Below are 16,255 nucleotides of genomic sequence, written 5' to 3' on the forward strand. Positions count from 1 at the left end.
AGAGATCAAGCTTCTCAAAGTTGCCGAGACCCGGATTCGAACCGGGGTTGCTGCGGCCACAACGCAGAGTACTAACCACTATACGATCACGGCCACTTGGTAGCAGTGGGGCCTTGTTTTTGTGATAGCATAGTTGGAACTCTGAACTTCAACTCTACTGATATTTTCCCGCTTTCTCTAATTGTTGACTAACAAATGAAAATTTCATGGATGGTTTATCTAGCACTGCTGATTCTGTCCTTCAGGGACAAATTTGTTTTTTCAAGGAAAGATGATTAGCAAGCAAAAACAGGAAAACATCAGCTTGATTATTGCTGTAGTTGACTGACACCAAGGGGCTTAGATAAATTTACACACATGTTGAAACAATGAGAACACATCATTTGGCTCTTCATATATGTCCATTTTCTTTGTAGTGTTTGTGTTGGGGGTAAAGTTGGAAATGACAAACAACGGATTTAGGTGCTAAAGAGCAATCCGAGCTAGCTAGGAGTCGAACCTAGAATCTTCTGATTCGTAGTCAGACGCGTTATCCATTGCGCCACTAGCCCTACATTCAGCATTGGGAAAAAAGCTACGTTTCCTCACCATTGTATGCAAATAGTTGTGATCTTTGTTGGCAAACGTAGAGAAGGCCAGTCAAATGTTTGTTGTTGTCCAAAATTTGGGGACTCTTGAAGGACTTTTAGGCTAAGCTGTCCAGTTTTTATCAATGTAAAGTAAAGCAGAAGAAGTAGTAATTCAAAGGAACAACAGAAAAGTAGCTCCTCACAGGTGCCGTGACCCAGATTCCTAACGGGGTTGCTGTAGCCGCCGCAACGCAAAGTACCAAGCACTATGAGATCACGGCCATTTGGTATTGAAATTGCCGCGTTGTTGTGATAGCATAGTCGGAAATCTGAATCACAAATATGCTGCTATTTTCTAGGTTTCCCTAATTGAAGAGTAACAACTGATAATTCCAGGGATAGTTTATCTAGTGCTGCTGATTCGAAAAAAACAAATACAGAGAAAGCTTGATGATAGCTTTGCTTGAGTTAAATTGAAGGATTTAGGGCTGTTTTAGCACATGTTGAAAAGCTATTTACGCATCATTAGACTGTTCATACGTATAAATTTACTGTGATAGACAGTTTGTACCGGAGTAAACTTGGAAATGAGTATCAAGTAATTTAATAGCTAAAGAACAGAACAAACTATCCAGGAGTCATCCCTTACGTCTTGTGAAATGTAATCAGACACATTACCCATTGCCCCACAAGCCCTAGGTTCAGAGAGCATTGGGAGTATCTGGGTTCTCACACCATTCTATGCAAACAGTTGATCTTTGTTGCCAATTGTACAGAAATCCAGTCAAATCTTTGTTCTAATCCAAAACGTGGGGCCTCCTGCAGGACCTTTATCCTGATCTGTCCAGTTTCTATCATTGTAAAATGAAGCAGAGGATGGAACAATTTAGAGGCATAACAGAGATCAAGCTTCTCAAAGTTGCCGAGACCCGGATTCGAACCGGGGTTGCTGCGGCCACAACGCAGAGTACTAACCACTATACGATCACGGCCACTTGGTAGCAGTGGGGCCTTGTTTTTGTGATAGCATAGTTGGAACTCTGAACTTCAACTCTACTGATATTTTCCCGCTTTCTCTAATTGTTGACTAACAAATGAAAATTTCATGGATGGTTTATCTAGCACTGCTGATTCTGTCCTTCAGGGACAAATTTGTTTTTTCAAGGAAAGATGATTAGCAAGCAAAAACAGGAAAACATCAGCTTGATTATTGCTGTAGTTGACTGACACCAAGGGGCTTAGATAAATTTACACACATGTTGAAACAATGAGAACACATCATTTGGCTCTTCATATATGTCCATTTTCTTTGTAGTGTTTGTGTTGGGGGGTAAAGTTGGAAATGACAAACAACGGATTTAGGTGCTAAAGAGCAATCCGAGCTAGCTAGGAGTCGAACCTAGAATCTTCTGATTCGTAGTCAGACGCGTTATCCATTGCGCCACTAGCCCTACATTCAGCATTGGGAAAAAAGCTACGTTTCCTCACCATTGTATGCAAATAGTTGTGATCTTTGTTGGCAAACGTAGAGAAGGCCAGTCAAATGTTTGTTGTTGTCCAAAATTTGGGGACTCTTGAAGGACTTTTAGGCTAAGCTGTCCAGTTTTTATCAATGTAAAGTAAAGCAGAAGAAGTAGTAATTCAAAGGAACAACAGAAAAGTAGCTCCTCACAGGTGCCGTGACCCAGATTCCTAACGGGGTTGCTGTAGCCGCCGCAACGCAAAGTACCAAGCACTATGAGATCACGGCCATTTGGTATTGAAATTGCCGCGTTGTTGTGATAGCATAGTCGGAAATCTGAATCACAAATATGCTGCTATTTTCTAGGTTTCCCTAATTGAAGAGTAACAACTGATAATTCCAGGGATAGTTTATCTAGTGCTGCTGATTCGAAAAAAACAAATACAGAGAAAGCTTGATGATAGCTTTGCTTGAGTTAAATTGAAGGATTTAGGGCTGTTTTAGCACATGTTGAAAAGCTATTTACGCATCATTAGACTGTTCATACGTATAAATTTACTGTGATAGACAGTTTGTACCGGAGTAAACTTGGAAATGAGTATCAAGTAATTTAATAGCTAAAGAACAGAACAAACTATCCAGGAGTCATCCCTTACGTCTTGTGAAATGTAATCAGACACATTACCCATTGCCCCACAAGCCCTAGGTTCAGAGAGCATTGGGAGTATCTGGGTTCTCACACCATTCTATGCAAACAGTTGATCTTTGTTGCCAATTGTACAGCAATCCAGTCAAATCTTTGTTCTAATCCAAAACGTGGGGCCTCCTGCAGGACCTTTATCCTGATCTGTCCAGTTTCTATCATTGTAAAATGAAGCAGAGGATGGAACAATTTAGAGGCATAACAGAGATCAAGCTTCTCAAAGTTGCCGAGACCCGGATTCGAACCGGGGTTGCTGCGGCCACAACGCAGAGTACTAACCACTATACGATCACGGCCACTTGGTAGCAGTGGGGCCTTGTTTTTGTGATAGCATAGTTGGAACTCTGAACTTCAACTCTACTGATATTTTCCCGCTTTCTCTAATTGTTGACTAACAAATGAAAATTTCATGGATGGTTTATCTAGCACTGCTGATTCTGTCCTTCAGGGACAAATTTGTTTTTTCAAGGAAAGATGGTTAGCAAGCAAAAACAGGAAAACATCAGCTTGATTATTGCTGTAGTTGACTGACACCAAGGGGCTTAGATAAATTTACACACATGTTGAAACAATGAGAACACATCATTTGGCTCTTCATATATGTCCATTTTCTTTGTAGTGTTTGTGTTGGGGGGTAAAGTTGGAAATGACAAACAACGGATTTAGGTGCTAAAGAGCAATCCGAGCTAGCTAGGAGTCGAACCTAGAATCTTCTGATTCGTAGTCAGACGCGTTATCCATTGCGCCACTAGCCCTACATTCAGCATTGGGAAAAAAGCTACGTTTTCTCACCATTGTATGCAAATAGTTGTGATCTTTGTTGGCAAACGTAGAGAAGGCCAGTCAAATGTTTGTTGTTGTCCAAAATTTGGGGACTCTTGAAGGACTTTTAGGCTAAGCTGTCCAGTTTTTATCAATGTAAAGTAAAGCAGAAGAAGTAGTAATTCAAAGGAACAACAGAAAAGTAGCTCCTCACAGGTGCCGTGACCCAGATTCCTAACGGGGTTGCTGTAGCCGCCGCAACGCAAAGTACCAAGCACTATGAGATCACGGCCATTTGGTATTGAAATTGCCGCGTTGTTGTGATAGCATAGTCGGAAATCTGAATCACAAATATGCTGCTATTTTCTAGGTTTCCCTAATTGAAGAGTAACAACTGATAATTCCAGGGATAGTTTATCTAGTGCTGCTGATTCGAAAAAAACAAATACAGAGAAAGCTTGATGATAGCTTTGCTTGAGTTAAATTGAAGGATTTAGGGCTGTTTTAGCACATGTTGAAAAGCTATTTACGCATCATTAGACTGTTCATACGTATAAATTTACTGTGATAGACAGTTTGTACCGGAGTAAACTTGGAAATGAGTATCAAGTAATTAATAGCTAAAGAACAGAACAAACTATCCAGGAGTCATCCCTTACGTCTTGTGAAATGTAATCAGACACATTACCCATTGCCCCACAAGCCCTAGGTTCAGAGAGCATTGGGAGTATCTGGGTTCTCACACCATTCTATGCAAACAGTTGATCTTTGTTGCCAATTGTACAGCAATCCAGTCAAATCTTTGTTCTAATCCAAAACGTGGGGCCTCCTGCAGGACCTTTATCCTGATCTGTCCAGTTTCTATCATTGTAAAATGAAGCAGAGGATGGAACAATTTAGAGGCATAACAGAGATCAAGCTTCTCAAAGTTGCCGAGACCCGGATTCGAACCGGGGTTGCTGCGGCCACAACGCAGAGTACTAACCACTATACGATCACGGCCACTTGGTAGCAGTGGGGCCTTGTTTTTGTGATAGCATAGTTGGAACTCTGAACTTCAACTCTACTGATATTTTCCCGCTTTCTCTAATTGTTGACTAACAAATGAAAATTTCATGGATGGTTTATCTAGCACTGCTGATTCTGTCCTTCAGGGACAAATTTGTTTTTTCAAGGAAAGATGGTTAGCAAGCAAAAACAGGAAAACATCAGCTTGATTATTGCTGTAGTTGACTGACACCAAGGGGCTTAGATAAATTTACACACATGTTGAAACACTAGGCTCGTTCGAGATGAACTGCGCCTCGCCTGTAAAGTGGACGAGAGCAGGCGGTAGCAGCGGGGGGCGGTGACAAAAAGCTGCGGTAAAGTCGGACAGTTTCCAGCCGATTCCAGCCGCCTTCAGGCTGGACAGGAAGTGATGAAAACACTGTGGTGCGATTCCGATTTAATAAAATATAATCAGACCCTCATACCAGCTGGTACACAGTCTCCAGTTGTTTTAGTTATGACAGAGTAGCTGGCAAAGTGCTCTACATGCGACCTGTTGCTGATTTTAATGAACAACAGACTGGAGATGATCCGTGATCTGAACGGATTTAGTCTCTTTGACTTCTAAACTTAACTATCAGTCACACAACATGTGTTCTGGACAGAATAAGTCTTTAAATCAGACAAATAGTAATTAAAATCGCTCCGATTCAAAAACAATAAAAAGTTTATATAAAACGTCATCATGTTGTAAACCAATCAGGTGTTAAATCAGCTGAGAAGCCGGCGTTTCCCAGCATGCTCTGGGTCCGCCTGGGTCCGCCTGGCTCTTGCAGTCGGTGAAAAGCAACTGCGCCGCCTGCGTCTCAGAACTGCGGCCGCCTTGCTCTCGTGAGATTTCCGTTGCCCACGTGTGCATGACGTCAGAGCAAGTCGGGATCAAGTCGGACACAAATCTAACCGGCATGCAACGGGCGCCGATCGCCGGTGATCGATTCTGCGCAGACCTGGCTCATCTCGAACGAGCCTAATGAGAACACATCATTTGGCTCTTCATATATGTCCATTTTCTTTTTAGTGTTTGTGTTGGGGGGTAAAGTTGGAAATGACAAACAACGGATTTAGGTGCTAAAGAGCAATCCGAGCTAGCTAGGAGTCGAACCTAGAATCTTCTGATTCGTAGTCAGACGCGTTATCCATTGCGCCACTAGCCCTACATTCAGCATTGGGAAAAAAGCTACGTTTCCTCACCATTGTATGCAAATAGTTGTGATCTTTGTTGGCAAACGTAGAGAAGGCCAGTCAAATGTTTGTTGTTGTCCAAAATTTGGGGACTCTTGAAGGACTTTTAGGCTAAGCTGTCCAGTTTTTATCAATGTAAAGTAAAGCAGAAGAAGTAGTAATTCAAAGGAACAACAGAAAAGTAGCTCCTCACAGGTGCCGTGACCCAGATTCCTAACGGGGTTGCTGTAGCCGCCGCAACGCAAAGTACCAAGCACTATGAGATCACGGCCATTTGGTATTGAAATTGCCGCGTTGTTGTGATAGCATAGTCGGAAATCTGAATCACAAATATGCTGCTATTTTCTAGGTTTCCCTAATTGAAGAGTAACAACTGATAATTCCAGGGATAGTTTATCTAGTGCTGCTGATTCGAAAAAAACAAATACAAAGAAAGCTTGATGATAGATTTGCTTGAGTTAAATTGAAGGATTTAGGGCTGTTTTAGCACATGTTGAAAAGCTATTTACGCATCATTAGACTGTTCATACGTATAAATTTACTGTGATAGACAGTTTGTACCGGAGTAAACTTGGAAATGAGTATCAAGTAATTTAATAGCTAAAGAACAGAACAAACTATCCAGGAGTCATCCCTTACGTCTTGTGAAATGTAATCAGACACATTACCCATTGCCCCACAAGCCCTAGGTTCAGAGAGCATTGGGAGTATCTGGGTTCTCACACCATTCTATGCAAACAGTTGATCTTTGTTGCCAATTGTACAGCAATCCAGTCAAATCTTTGTTCTAATCCAAAACGTGGGGCCTCCTGCAGGACCTTTATCCTGATCTGTCCAGTTTCTATCATTGTAAAATGAAGCAGAGGATGGAACAATTTAGAGGCATAACAGAGATCAAGCTTCTCAAAGTTGCCGAGACCCGGATTCGAACCGGGGTTGCTGCGGCCACAACGCAGAGTACTAACCACTATACGATCACGGCCACTTGGTAGCAGTGGGGCCTTGTTTTTGTGATAGCATAGTTGGAACTCTGAACTTCAACTCTACTGATATTTTCCCGCTTTCTCTAATTGTTGACTAACAAATGAAAATTTCATGGATGGTTTATCTAGCACTGCTGATTCTGTCCTTCAGGGACAAATTTGTTTTTTCAAGGAAAGATGATTAGCAAGCAAAAACAGGAAAACATCAGCTTGATTATTGCTGTAGTTGACTGACACCAAGGGGCTTAGATAAATTTACACACATGTTGAAACAATGAGAACACATCATTTGGCTCTTCATATATGTCCATTTTCTTTGTAGTGTTTGTGTTGGGGGGTAAAGTTGGAAATGACAAACAACGGATTTAGGTGCTAAAGAGCAATCCGAGCTAGCTAGGAGTCGAACCTAGAATCTTCTGATTCGTAGTCAGACGCGTTATCCATTGCGCCACTAGCCCTACATTCAGCATTGGGAAAAAAGCTACGTTTCCTCACCATTGTATGCAAATAGTTGTGATCTTTGTTGGCAAACGTAGAGAAGGCCAGTCAAATGTTTGTTGTTGTCCAAAATTTGGGGACTCTTGAAGGACTTTTAGGCTAAGCTGTCCAGTTTTTATCAATGTAAAGTAAAGCAGAAGAAGTAGTAATTCAAAGGAACAACAGAAAAGTAGCTCCTCACAGGTGCCGTGACCCAGATTCCTAACGGGGTTGCTGTAGCCGCCGCAACGCAAAGTACCAAGCACTATGAGATCACGGCCATTTGGTATTGAAATTGCCGCGTTGTTGTGATAGCATAGTCGGAAATCTGAATCACAAATATGCTGCTATTTTCTAGGTTTCCCTAATTGAAGAGTAACAACTGATAATTCCAGGGATAGTTTATCTAGTGCTGCTGATTCGAAAAAAACAAATACAGAGAAAGCTTGATGATAGCTTTGCTTGAGTTAAATTGAAGGATTTAGGGCTGTTTTAGCACATGTTGAAAAGCTATTTACGCATCATTAGACTGTTCATACGTATAAATTTACTGTGATAGACAGTTTGTACCGGAGTAAACTTGGAAATGAGTATCAAGTAATTTAATAGCTAAAGAACAGAACAAACTATCCAGGAGTCATCCCTTACGTCTTGTGAAATGTAATCAGACACATTACCCATTGCCCCACAAGCCCTAGGTTCAGAGAGCATTGGGAGTATCTGGGTTCTCACACCATTCTATGCAAACAGTTGATCTTTGTTGCCAATTGTACAGAAATCCAGTCAAATCTTTGTTCTAATCCAAAACGTGGGGCCTCCTGCAGGACCTTTATCCTGATCTGTCCAGTTTCTATCATTGTAAAATGAAGCAGAGGATGGAACAATTTAGAGGCATAACAGAGATCAAGCTTCTCAAAGTTGCCGAGACCCGGATTCGAACCGGGGTTGCTGCGGCCACAACGCAGAGTACTAACCACTATACGATCACGGCCACTTGGTAGCAGTGGGGCCTTGTTTTTGTGATAGCATAGTTGGAACTCTGAACTTCAACTCTACTGATATTTTCCCGCTTTCTCTAATTGTTGACTAACAAATGAAAATTTCATGGATGGTTTATCTAGCACTGCTGATTCTGTCCTTCAGGGACAAATTTGTTTTTTCAAGGAAAGATGGTTAGCAAGCAAAAACAGGAAAACATCAGCTTGATTATTGCTGTAGTTGACTGACACCAAGGGGCTTAGATAAATTTACACACATGTTGAAACAATAGGCTCGTTCGAGATGACTGCGCCTCGCCTGTTAAAGTTGACGAGAGCAGGCGGTAGCAGCGGGGGGCGTGACAAAAAGCTGCGGGAAAGTCGGACAGTTTCCAGCCGATTCCAGCCGCCTTCAGGCTGGACAGGAAGTGATGAAAACACTGTGGTGCGATTCCGATTTAATAAAATATAATCAGACCCTCATACAGCTTTGGTACACAGTCTCCAGTTGTTTTAGTTATGACAGAGTAGCTGGCAAAGTGCTCTACATGCGACCTGTTGCTGATTTTAATGAACAACAGACTGGAGATGATCCGTGATCTGAAATTTATCTCTTTGACTTCTAACTTAACTATCAGTCACACAACATGTGTTCTGACAGAATAAGTCTTTAATCAGACAAATAGTATTAAAATCGCTCCGATTCAAAACAATGAAAAGTTTATATAAAGTCATCATGTTGTAACCCAATCAGGTGTTAAATCAGCTGAGAAGCCGGCGTTTCCCAGCATGCTCTGGGTCCGCCTGGGTCCGCCTGGCTCTTGCAGTCGGTGAAAAGCAACTGCGCCGCTGCGTCTCAGAATGCGGCCCGCCTTGCTCTCGTGAGTTTCCGTTGCCCACGTGTGCATGACTAGCAGCGCAAGTCGGATCAAGTCGGACACAAATCTAACCGCATGCAACGGGCGCCGATCGCCGGTGATCGATTCTGCGCAGACTGGCTCATGAACGAGCCTAATGAGAACACATCATTTGGCTCTTCATATATGTCCATTTTCTTTTTAGTGTTTGTGTTGGGGGTAAAGTTGGAAATGACAAACAACGGATTTAGGTGCTAAAGAGCAATCCGAGCTAGCTAGGAGTCGAACCTAGAATCTTCTGATTCGTAGTCAGACGCGTTATCCATTGCGCCACTAGCCCTACATTCAGCATTGGGAAAAAAGCTACGTTTCCTCACCATTGTATGCAAATAGTTGTGATCTTTGTTGGCAAACGTAGAGAAGGCCAGTCAAATGTTTGTTGTTGTCCAAAATTTGGGGACTCTTGAAGGACTTTTAGGCTAAGCTGTCCAGTTTTATCAATGTAAAGTAAAGCAGAAGAAGTAGTAATTCAAAGGAACAACAGAAAAGTAGCTCCTCACAGGTGCCGTGACCCAGATTCCTAACGGGGTTGCTGTAGCCGCCGCAACGCAAAGTACCAAGCACTATGAGATCACGGCCATTTGGTATTGAAATTGCCGCGTTGTTGTGATAGCATAGTCGGAAATCTGAATCACAAATATGCTGCTATTTTCTAGGTTTCCCTAATTGAAGAGTAACAACTGATAATTCCAGGGATAGTTTATCTAGTGCTGCTGATTCGAAAAAAACAAATACAGAGAAAGCTTGATGATAGCTTTGCTTGAGTTAAATTGAAGGATTTAGGGCTGTTTTAGCACATGTTGAAAAGCTATTTACGCATCATTAGACTGTTCATACGTATAAATTTACTGTGATAGACAGTTTGTACCGGAGTAAACTTGGAAATGAGTATCAAGTAATTTAATAGCTAAAGAACAGAACAAACTATCCAGGAGTCATCCCTTACGTCTTGTGAAATGTAATCAGACACATTACCCATTGCCCCACAAGCCCTAGGTTCAGAGAGCATTGGGAGTATCTGGGTTCTCACACCATTCTATGCAAACAGTTGATCTTTGTTGCCAATTGTACAGCAATCCAGTCAAATCTTTGTTCTAATCCAAAACGTGGGGCCTCCTGCAGGACCTTTATCCTGATCTGTCCAGTTTCTATCATTGTAAAATGAAGCAGAGGATGGAACAATTTAGAGGCATAACAGAGATCAAGCTTCTCAAAGTTGCCGAGACCCGGATTCGAACCGGGGTTGCTGCGGCCACAACGCAGAGTACTAACCACTATACGATCACGGCCACTTGGTAGCAGTGGGGCCTTGTTTTTGTGATAGCATAGTTGGAACTCTGAACTTCAACTCTACTGATATTTTCCCGCTTTCTCTAATTGTTGACTAACAAATGAAAATTTCATGGATGGTTTATCTAGCACTGCTGATTCTGTCCTTCAGGGACAAATTTGTTTTTTCAAGGAAAGATGATTAGCAAGCAAAAACAGGAAAACATCAGCTTGATTATTGCTGTAGTTGACTGACACCAAGGGGCTTAGATAAATTTACACACATGTTGAAACAATGAGAACACATCATTTGGCTCTTCATATATGTCCATTTTCTTTGTAGTGTTTGTGTTGGGGGTAAAGTTGGAAATGACAAACAACGGATTTAGGTGCTAAAGAGCAATCCGAGCTAGCTAGGAGTCGAACCTAGAATCTTCTGATTCGTAGTCAGACGCGTTATCCATTGCGCCACTAGCCCTACATTCAGCATTGGGAAAAAAGCTACGTTTCCTCACCATTGTATGCAAATAGTTGTGATCTTTGTTGGCAAACGTAGAGAAGGCCAGTCAAATGTTTGTTGTTGTCCAAAATTTGGGGACTCTTGAAGGACTTTTAGGCTAAGCTGTCCAGTTTTTATCAATGTAAAGTAAAGCAGAAGAAGTAGTAATTCAAAGGAACAACAGAAAAGTAGCTCCTCACAGGTGCCGTGACCCAGATTCCTAACGGGGTGCTGTAGCCGCCGCAACGCAAAGTACCAAGCACTATGAGATCACGGCCATTTGGTATTGAAATTGCCGCGTTGTTGTGATAGCATAGTCGGAAATCTGAATCACAAATATGCTGCTATTTTCTAGGTTTCCCTAATTGAAGAGTAACAACTGATAATTCCAGGGATAGTTTATCTAGTGCTGCTGATTCGAAAAAAACAAATACAGAGAAAGCTTGATGATAGCTTTGCTTGAGTTAAATTGAAGGATTTAGGGCTGTTTTAGCACATGTTGAAAAGCTATTTACGCATCATTAGACTGTTCATACGTATAAATTTACTGTGATAGACAGTTTGTACCGGAGTAAACTTGGAAATGAGTATCAAGTAATTTAATAGCTAAAGAACAGAACAAACTATCCAGGAGTCATCCCTTACGTCTTGTGAAATGTAATCAGACACATTACCCATTGCCCCACAAGCCCTAGGTTCAGAGAGCATTGGGAGTATCTGGGTTCTCACACCATTCTATGCAAACAGTTGATCTTTGTTGCCAATTGTACAGAAATCCAGTCAAATCTTTGTTCTAATCCAAAACGTGGGGCCTCCTGCAGGACCTTTATCCTGATCTGTCCAGTTTCTATCATTGTAAAATGAAGCAGAGGATGGAACAATTTAGAGGCATAACAGAGATCAAGCTTCTCAAAGTTGCCGAGACCCGGATTCGAACCGGGGTTGCTGCGGCCACAACGCAGAGTACTAACCACTATACGATCACGGCCACTTGGTAGCAGTGGGGCCTTGTTTTTGTGATAGCATAGTTGGAACTCTGAACTTCAACTCTACTGATATTTTCCCGCTTTCTCTAATTGTTGACTAACAAATGAAAATTTCATGGATGGTTTATCTAGCACTGCTGATTCTGTCCTTCAGGGACAAATTTGTTTTTTCAAGGAAAGATGATTAGCAAGCAAAAACAGGAAAACATCAGCTTGATTATTGCTGTAGTTGACTGACACCAAGGGGCTTAGATAAATTTACACACATGTTGAAACAATGAGAACACATCATTTGGCTCTTCATATATGTCCATTTTCTTTGTAGTGTTTGTGTTGGGGGTAAAGTTGGAAATGACAAACAACGGATTTAGGTGCTAAAGAGCAATCCGAGCTAGCTAGGAGTCGAACCTAGAATCTTCTGATTCGTAGTCAGACGCGTTATCCATTGCGCCACTAGCCCTACATTCAGCATTGGGAAAAAAGCTACGTTTCCTCACCATTGTATGCAAATAGTTGTGATCTTTGTTGGCAAACGTAGAGAAGGCCAGTCAAATGTTTGTTGTTGTCCAAAATTTGGGGACTCTTGAAGGACTTTTAGGCTAAGCTGTCCAGTTTTTATCAATGTAAAGTAAAGCAGAAGAAGTAGTAATTCAAAGGAACAACAGAAAAGTAGCTCCTCACAGGTGCCGTGACCCAGATTCCTAACGGGGTTGCTGTAGCCGCCGCAACGCAAAGTACCAAGCACTATGAGATCACGGCCATTTGGTATTGAAATTGCCGCGTTGTTGTGATAGCATAGTCGGAAATCTGAATCACAAATATGCTGCTATTTTCTAGGTTTCCCTAATTGAAGAGTAACAACTGATAATTCCAGGGATAGTTTATCTAGTGCTGCTGATTCGAAAAAAACAATACAGAGAAAGCTTGATGATAGCTTTGCTTGAGTTAAATTGAAGGATTTAGGGCTGTTTTAGCACATGTTGAAAAGCTATTTACGCATCATTAGACTGTTCATACGTATAAATTTACTGTGATAGACAGTTTGTACCGGAGTAAACTTGGAAATGAGTATCAAGTAATTTAATAGCTAAAGAACAGAACAAACTATCCAGGAGTCATCCCTTACGTCTTGTGAAATGTAATCAGACACATTACCCATTGCCCCACAAGCCCTAGGTTCAGAGAGCATTGGGAGTATCTGGGTTCTCACACCATTCTATGCAAACAGTTGATCTTTGTTGCCAATTGTACAGCAATCCAGTCAAATCTTTGTTCTAATCCAAAACGTGGGGCCTCCTGCAGGACCTTTATCCTGATCTGTCCAGTTTCTATCATTGTAAAATGAAGCAGAGGATGGAACAATTTAGAGGCATAACAGAGATCAAGCTTCTCAAAGTTGCCGAGACCCGGATTCGAACCGGGTTGCTGCGGCCACAACGCAGAGTACTAACCACTATACGATCACGGCCACTTGGTAGCAGTGGGGCCTTGTTTTTGTGATAGCATAGTTGGAACTCTGAACTTCAACTCTACTGATATTTTCCCCTTTCTCTAATTGTTGACTAACAAATGAAAATTTCATGGATGGTTTATCTAGCACTGCTGATTCTGTCCTTCAGGGACAAATTTGTTTTTTCAAGGAAAGATGATTAGCAAGCAAAAACAGGAAAACATCAGCTTGATTATTGCTGTAGTTGACTGACACCAAGGGGCTTAGATAAATTTACACACATGTTGAAACAATGAGAACACATCATTTGGCTCTTCATATATGTCCATTTTCTTTGTAGTGTTTGTGTTGGGGGGTAAAGTTGGAAATGACAAACAACGGATTTAGGTGCTAAAGAGCAATCCGAGCTAGCTAGGAGTCGAACCTAGAATCTTCTGATTCGTAGTCAGACGCGTTATCCATTGCGCCACTAGCCCTACATTCAGCATTGGGAAAAAAGCTACGTTTCCTCACCATTGTATGCAAATAGTTGTGATCTTTGTTGGCAAACGTAGAGAAGGCCAGTCAAATGTTTGTTGTTGTCCAAAATTTGGGGACTCTTGAAGGACTTTTAGGCTAAGCTGTCCAGTTTTTATCAATGTAAAGTAAAGCAGAAGAAGTAGTAATTCAAAGGAACAACAGAAAAGTAGCTCCTCACAGGTGCCGTGACCCAGATTCCTAACGGGGTTGCTGTAGCCGCCGCAACGCAAAGTACCAAGCACTATGAGATCACGGCCATTTGGTATTGAAATTGCCGCGTTGTTGTGATAGCATAGTCGGAAATCTGAATCACAAATATGCTGCTATTTTCTAGGTTTCCCTAATTGAAGAGTAACAACTGATAATTCCAGGGATAGTTTATCTAGTGCTGCTGATTCGAAAAAAACAAATACAGAGAAAGCTTGATGATAGCTTTGCTTGAGTTAAATTGAAGGATTTAGGGCTGTTTTAGCACATGTTGAAAAGCTATTTACGCATCATTAGACTGTTCATACGTATAAATTTACTGTGATAGACAGTTTGTACCGGAGTAAACTTGGAAATGAGTATCAAGTAATTTAATAGCTAAAGAACAGAACAAACTATCCAGGAGTCATCCCTTACGTCTTGTGAAATGTAATCAGACACATTACCCATTGCCCCACAAGCCCTAGGTTCAGAGAGCATTGGGAGTATCTGGGTTCTCACACCATTCTATGCAAACAGTTGATCTTTGTTGCCAATTGTACAGAAATCCAGTCAAATCTTTGTTCTAATCCAAAACGTGGGGCCTCCTGCAGGACCTTTATCCTGATCTGTCCAGTTTCTATCATTGTAAAATGAAGCAGAGGATGGAACAATTTAGAGGCATAACAGAGATCAAGCTTCTCAAAGTTGCCGAGACCCGGATTCGAACCGGGGTTGCTGCGGCCACAACGCAGAGTACTAACCACTATACGATCACGGCCACTTGTAGCAGTGGGGCCTTGTTTTTGTGATAGCATAGTTGGAACTCTGAACTTCAACTCTACTGATATTTTCCCGCTTTCTCTAATTGTTGACTAACAAATGAAAATTTCATGGATGGTTTATCTAGCACTGCTGATTCTGTCCTTCAGGGACAAATTAGTTTTTTCAAGGAAAGATGATTAGCAAGCAAAAACAGGAAAACATCAGCTTGATTATTGCTGTAGTTGACTGACACCAAGGGGCTTAGATAAATTTACACACATGTTGAAACAATGAGAACACATCATTTGGCTCTTCATATATGTCCATTTTCTTGTAGTGTTTGTGTTGGGGGGTAAAGTTGGAAATGACAAACAACGGATTTAGGTGCTAAAGAGCAATCCGAGCTAGCTAGGAGTCGAACCTAGAATCTTCTGATTCGTAGTCAGACGCGTTATCCATTGCGCCACTAGCCCTACATTCAGCATTGGGAAAAAAGCTACGTTTCCTCACCATTGTATGCAAATAGTTGTGATCTTTGTTGGCAAACGTAGAGAAGGCCAGTCAAATGTTTGTTGTTGTCCAAAATTTGGGGACTCTTGAAGGACTTTTAGGCTAAGCTGTCCAGTTTTATCAATGTAAAGTAAAGCAGAGAAGTAGTAATTCAAAGGAACAACAGAAAAGTAGCTCCTCACAGGTGCCGTGACCCAGATTCCTAACGGGGTTGCTGTAGCCGCCGCAACGCAAAGTACCAAGCACTATGAGATCACGGCCATTTGGTATTGAAATTGCCGCGTTGTTGTGATAGCATAGTCGGAAATCTGAATCACAAATATGCTGCTATTTTCTAGGTTTCCCTAATTGAAGAGTAACAACTGATAATTCCAGGGATAGTTTATCTAGTGCTGCTGATTCGAAAAAAACAAATACAGAGAAAGCTTGATGATAGCTTTGCTTGAGTTAAATTGAAGGATTTAGGGCTGTTTTAGCACATGTTGAAAAGCTATTTACGCATCATTAGACTGTTCATACGTATAAATTTACTGTGATAGACAGTTTGTACCGGAGTAAACTTGGAAATGAGTATCAAGTAATTTAATAGCTAAAGAACAGAACAACTATCCAGGAGTCATCCCTTACGTCTTGTGAATGTAATCAGACACATTACCCATTGCCCACAAGCCCTAGGTTCAGAGAGCATTGGAGTGTCTGGGTTCTCACACCATTCTATGCAAACAGTTGATCTTTGTTGCCAATTGTACAGAATCCAGTCAAATCTTTGTTCTAATCCAAAACGTGGGGCCTCCTGCAGGACCTTTATCCTGATCTGTCCAGTTTCTATCATGTAAAATGAAGCAGAGTGGAACAATTTAGAGGCATTAACAGAGATCAAGCTTCTCAAAGTTGCCGAGACCCGGATTCGAACCGGGTTGCTGCGGCCACAACGCAGAGTACTAACCACTATACGATCACAGCCACTTGGTAGCAGTGGGGCCTTGTTT

The 16,255-nt window shown here is 41.6% G+C and overlaps 20 non-coding genes across 20 annotated transcripts; all 20 read right to left on the reverse strand.

Annotated features, from left to right (window-relative positions):
* Positions 1-21: 21 nt before the first annotated feature.
* Positions 22-93, reverse strand: trnah-gug (transfer RNA histidin (anticodon GUG)). Its single transcript has one exon. It is a non-coding gene; the product is annotated as a tRNA-His (tRNA).
* Positions 94-478: 385 nt separating this feature from the next.
* trnar-acg (transfer RNA arginine (anticodon ACG)) lies at positions 479-551 on the reverse strand. Its single transcript has one exon. It is a non-coding gene; the product is annotated as a tRNA-Arg (tRNA).
* A 938-nt stretch (positions 552-1,489) lies between these two features.
* On the reverse strand, positions 1,490-1,561 carry trnah-gug (transfer RNA histidin (anticodon GUG)). Its single transcript has one exon. It is a non-coding gene; the product is annotated as a tRNA-His (tRNA).
* A 386-nt stretch (positions 1,562-1,947) lies between these two features.
* On the reverse strand, positions 1,948-2,020 carry trnar-acg (transfer RNA arginine (anticodon ACG)). Its single transcript has one exon. It is a non-coding gene; the product is annotated as a tRNA-Arg (tRNA).
* Positions 2,021-2,958: 938 nt separating this feature from the next.
* On the reverse strand, positions 2,959-3,030 carry trnah-gug (transfer RNA histidin (anticodon GUG)). The gene has a single exon. It is a non-coding gene; the product is annotated as a tRNA-His (tRNA).
* Positions 3,031-3,416: 386 nt separating this feature from the next.
* On the reverse strand, positions 3,417-3,489 carry trnar-acg (transfer RNA arginine (anticodon ACG)). Its single transcript has one exon. It is a non-coding gene; the product is annotated as a tRNA-Arg (tRNA).
* A 937-nt stretch (positions 3,490-4,426) lies between these two features.
* Positions 4,427-4,498, reverse strand: trnah-gug (transfer RNA histidin (anticodon GUG)). The gene has a single exon. It is a non-coding gene; the product is annotated as a tRNA-His (tRNA).
* Positions 4,499-5,627: 1,129 nt separating this feature from the next.
* Positions 5,628-5,700, reverse strand: trnar-acg (transfer RNA arginine (anticodon ACG)). Its single transcript has one exon. It is a non-coding gene; the product is annotated as a tRNA-Arg (tRNA).
* Positions 5,701-6,638: 938 nt separating this feature from the next.
* trnah-gug (transfer RNA histidin (anticodon GUG)) lies at positions 6,639-6,710 on the reverse strand. Its single transcript has one exon. It is a non-coding gene; the product is annotated as a tRNA-His (tRNA).
* A 386-nt stretch (positions 6,711-7,096) lies between these two features.
* On the reverse strand, positions 7,097-7,169 carry trnar-acg (transfer RNA arginine (anticodon ACG)). The gene has a single exon. It is a non-coding gene; the product is annotated as a tRNA-Arg (tRNA).
* Positions 7,170-8,107: 938 nt separating this feature from the next.
* On the reverse strand, positions 8,108-8,179 carry trnah-gug (transfer RNA histidin (anticodon GUG)). Its single transcript has one exon. It is a non-coding gene; the product is annotated as a tRNA-His (tRNA).
* A 1,110-nt stretch (positions 8,180-9,289) lies between these two features.
* On the reverse strand, positions 9,290-9,362 carry trnar-acg (transfer RNA arginine (anticodon ACG)). Its single transcript has one exon. It is a non-coding gene; the product is annotated as a tRNA-Arg (tRNA).
* A 937-nt stretch (positions 9,363-10,299) lies between these two features.
* Positions 10,300-10,371, reverse strand: trnah-gug (transfer RNA histidin (anticodon GUG)). Its single transcript has one exon. It is a non-coding gene; the product is annotated as a tRNA-His (tRNA).
* A 385-nt stretch (positions 10,372-10,756) lies between these two features.
* On the reverse strand, positions 10,757-10,829 carry trnar-acg (transfer RNA arginine (anticodon ACG)). The gene has a single exon. It is a non-coding gene; the product is annotated as a tRNA-Arg (tRNA).
* A 937-nt stretch (positions 10,830-11,766) lies between these two features.
* On the reverse strand, positions 11,767-11,838 carry trnah-gug (transfer RNA histidin (anticodon GUG)). Its single transcript has one exon. It is a non-coding gene; the product is annotated as a tRNA-His (tRNA).
* A 385-nt stretch (positions 11,839-12,223) lies between these two features.
* trnar-acg (transfer RNA arginine (anticodon ACG)) lies at positions 12,224-12,296 on the reverse strand. The gene has a single exon. It is a non-coding gene; the product is annotated as a tRNA-Arg (tRNA).
* A 937-nt stretch (positions 12,297-13,233) lies between these two features.
* Positions 13,234-13,304, reverse strand: trnah-gug (transfer RNA histidin (anticodon GUG)). Its single transcript has one exon. It is a non-coding gene; the product is annotated as a tRNA-His (tRNA).
* Positions 13,305-13,689: 385 nt separating this feature from the next.
* trnar-acg (transfer RNA arginine (anticodon ACG)) lies at positions 13,690-13,762 on the reverse strand. Its single transcript has one exon. It is a non-coding gene; the product is annotated as a tRNA-Arg (tRNA).
* Positions 13,763-14,700: 938 nt separating this feature from the next.
* trnah-gug (transfer RNA histidin (anticodon GUG)) lies at positions 14,701-14,772 on the reverse strand. Its single transcript has one exon. It is a non-coding gene; the product is annotated as a tRNA-His (tRNA).
* A 384-nt stretch (positions 14,773-15,156) lies between these two features.
* On the reverse strand, positions 15,157-15,229 carry trnar-acg (transfer RNA arginine (anticodon ACG)). Its single transcript has one exon. It is a non-coding gene; the product is annotated as a tRNA-Arg (tRNA).
* Positions 15,230-16,255: the final 1,026 nt, after the last annotated feature.

Source organism: Etheostoma spectabile, unplaced genomic scaffold (genome assembly GCF_008692095.1).
Source record: "Etheostoma spectabile isolate EspeVRDwgs_2016 unplaced genomic scaffold, UIUC_Espe_1.0 scaffold00018237, whole genome shotgun sequence".
Taxonomy (NCBI): Eukaryota; Metazoa; Chordata; class Actinopteri; order Perciformes; family Percidae; genus Etheostoma; species Etheostoma spectabile.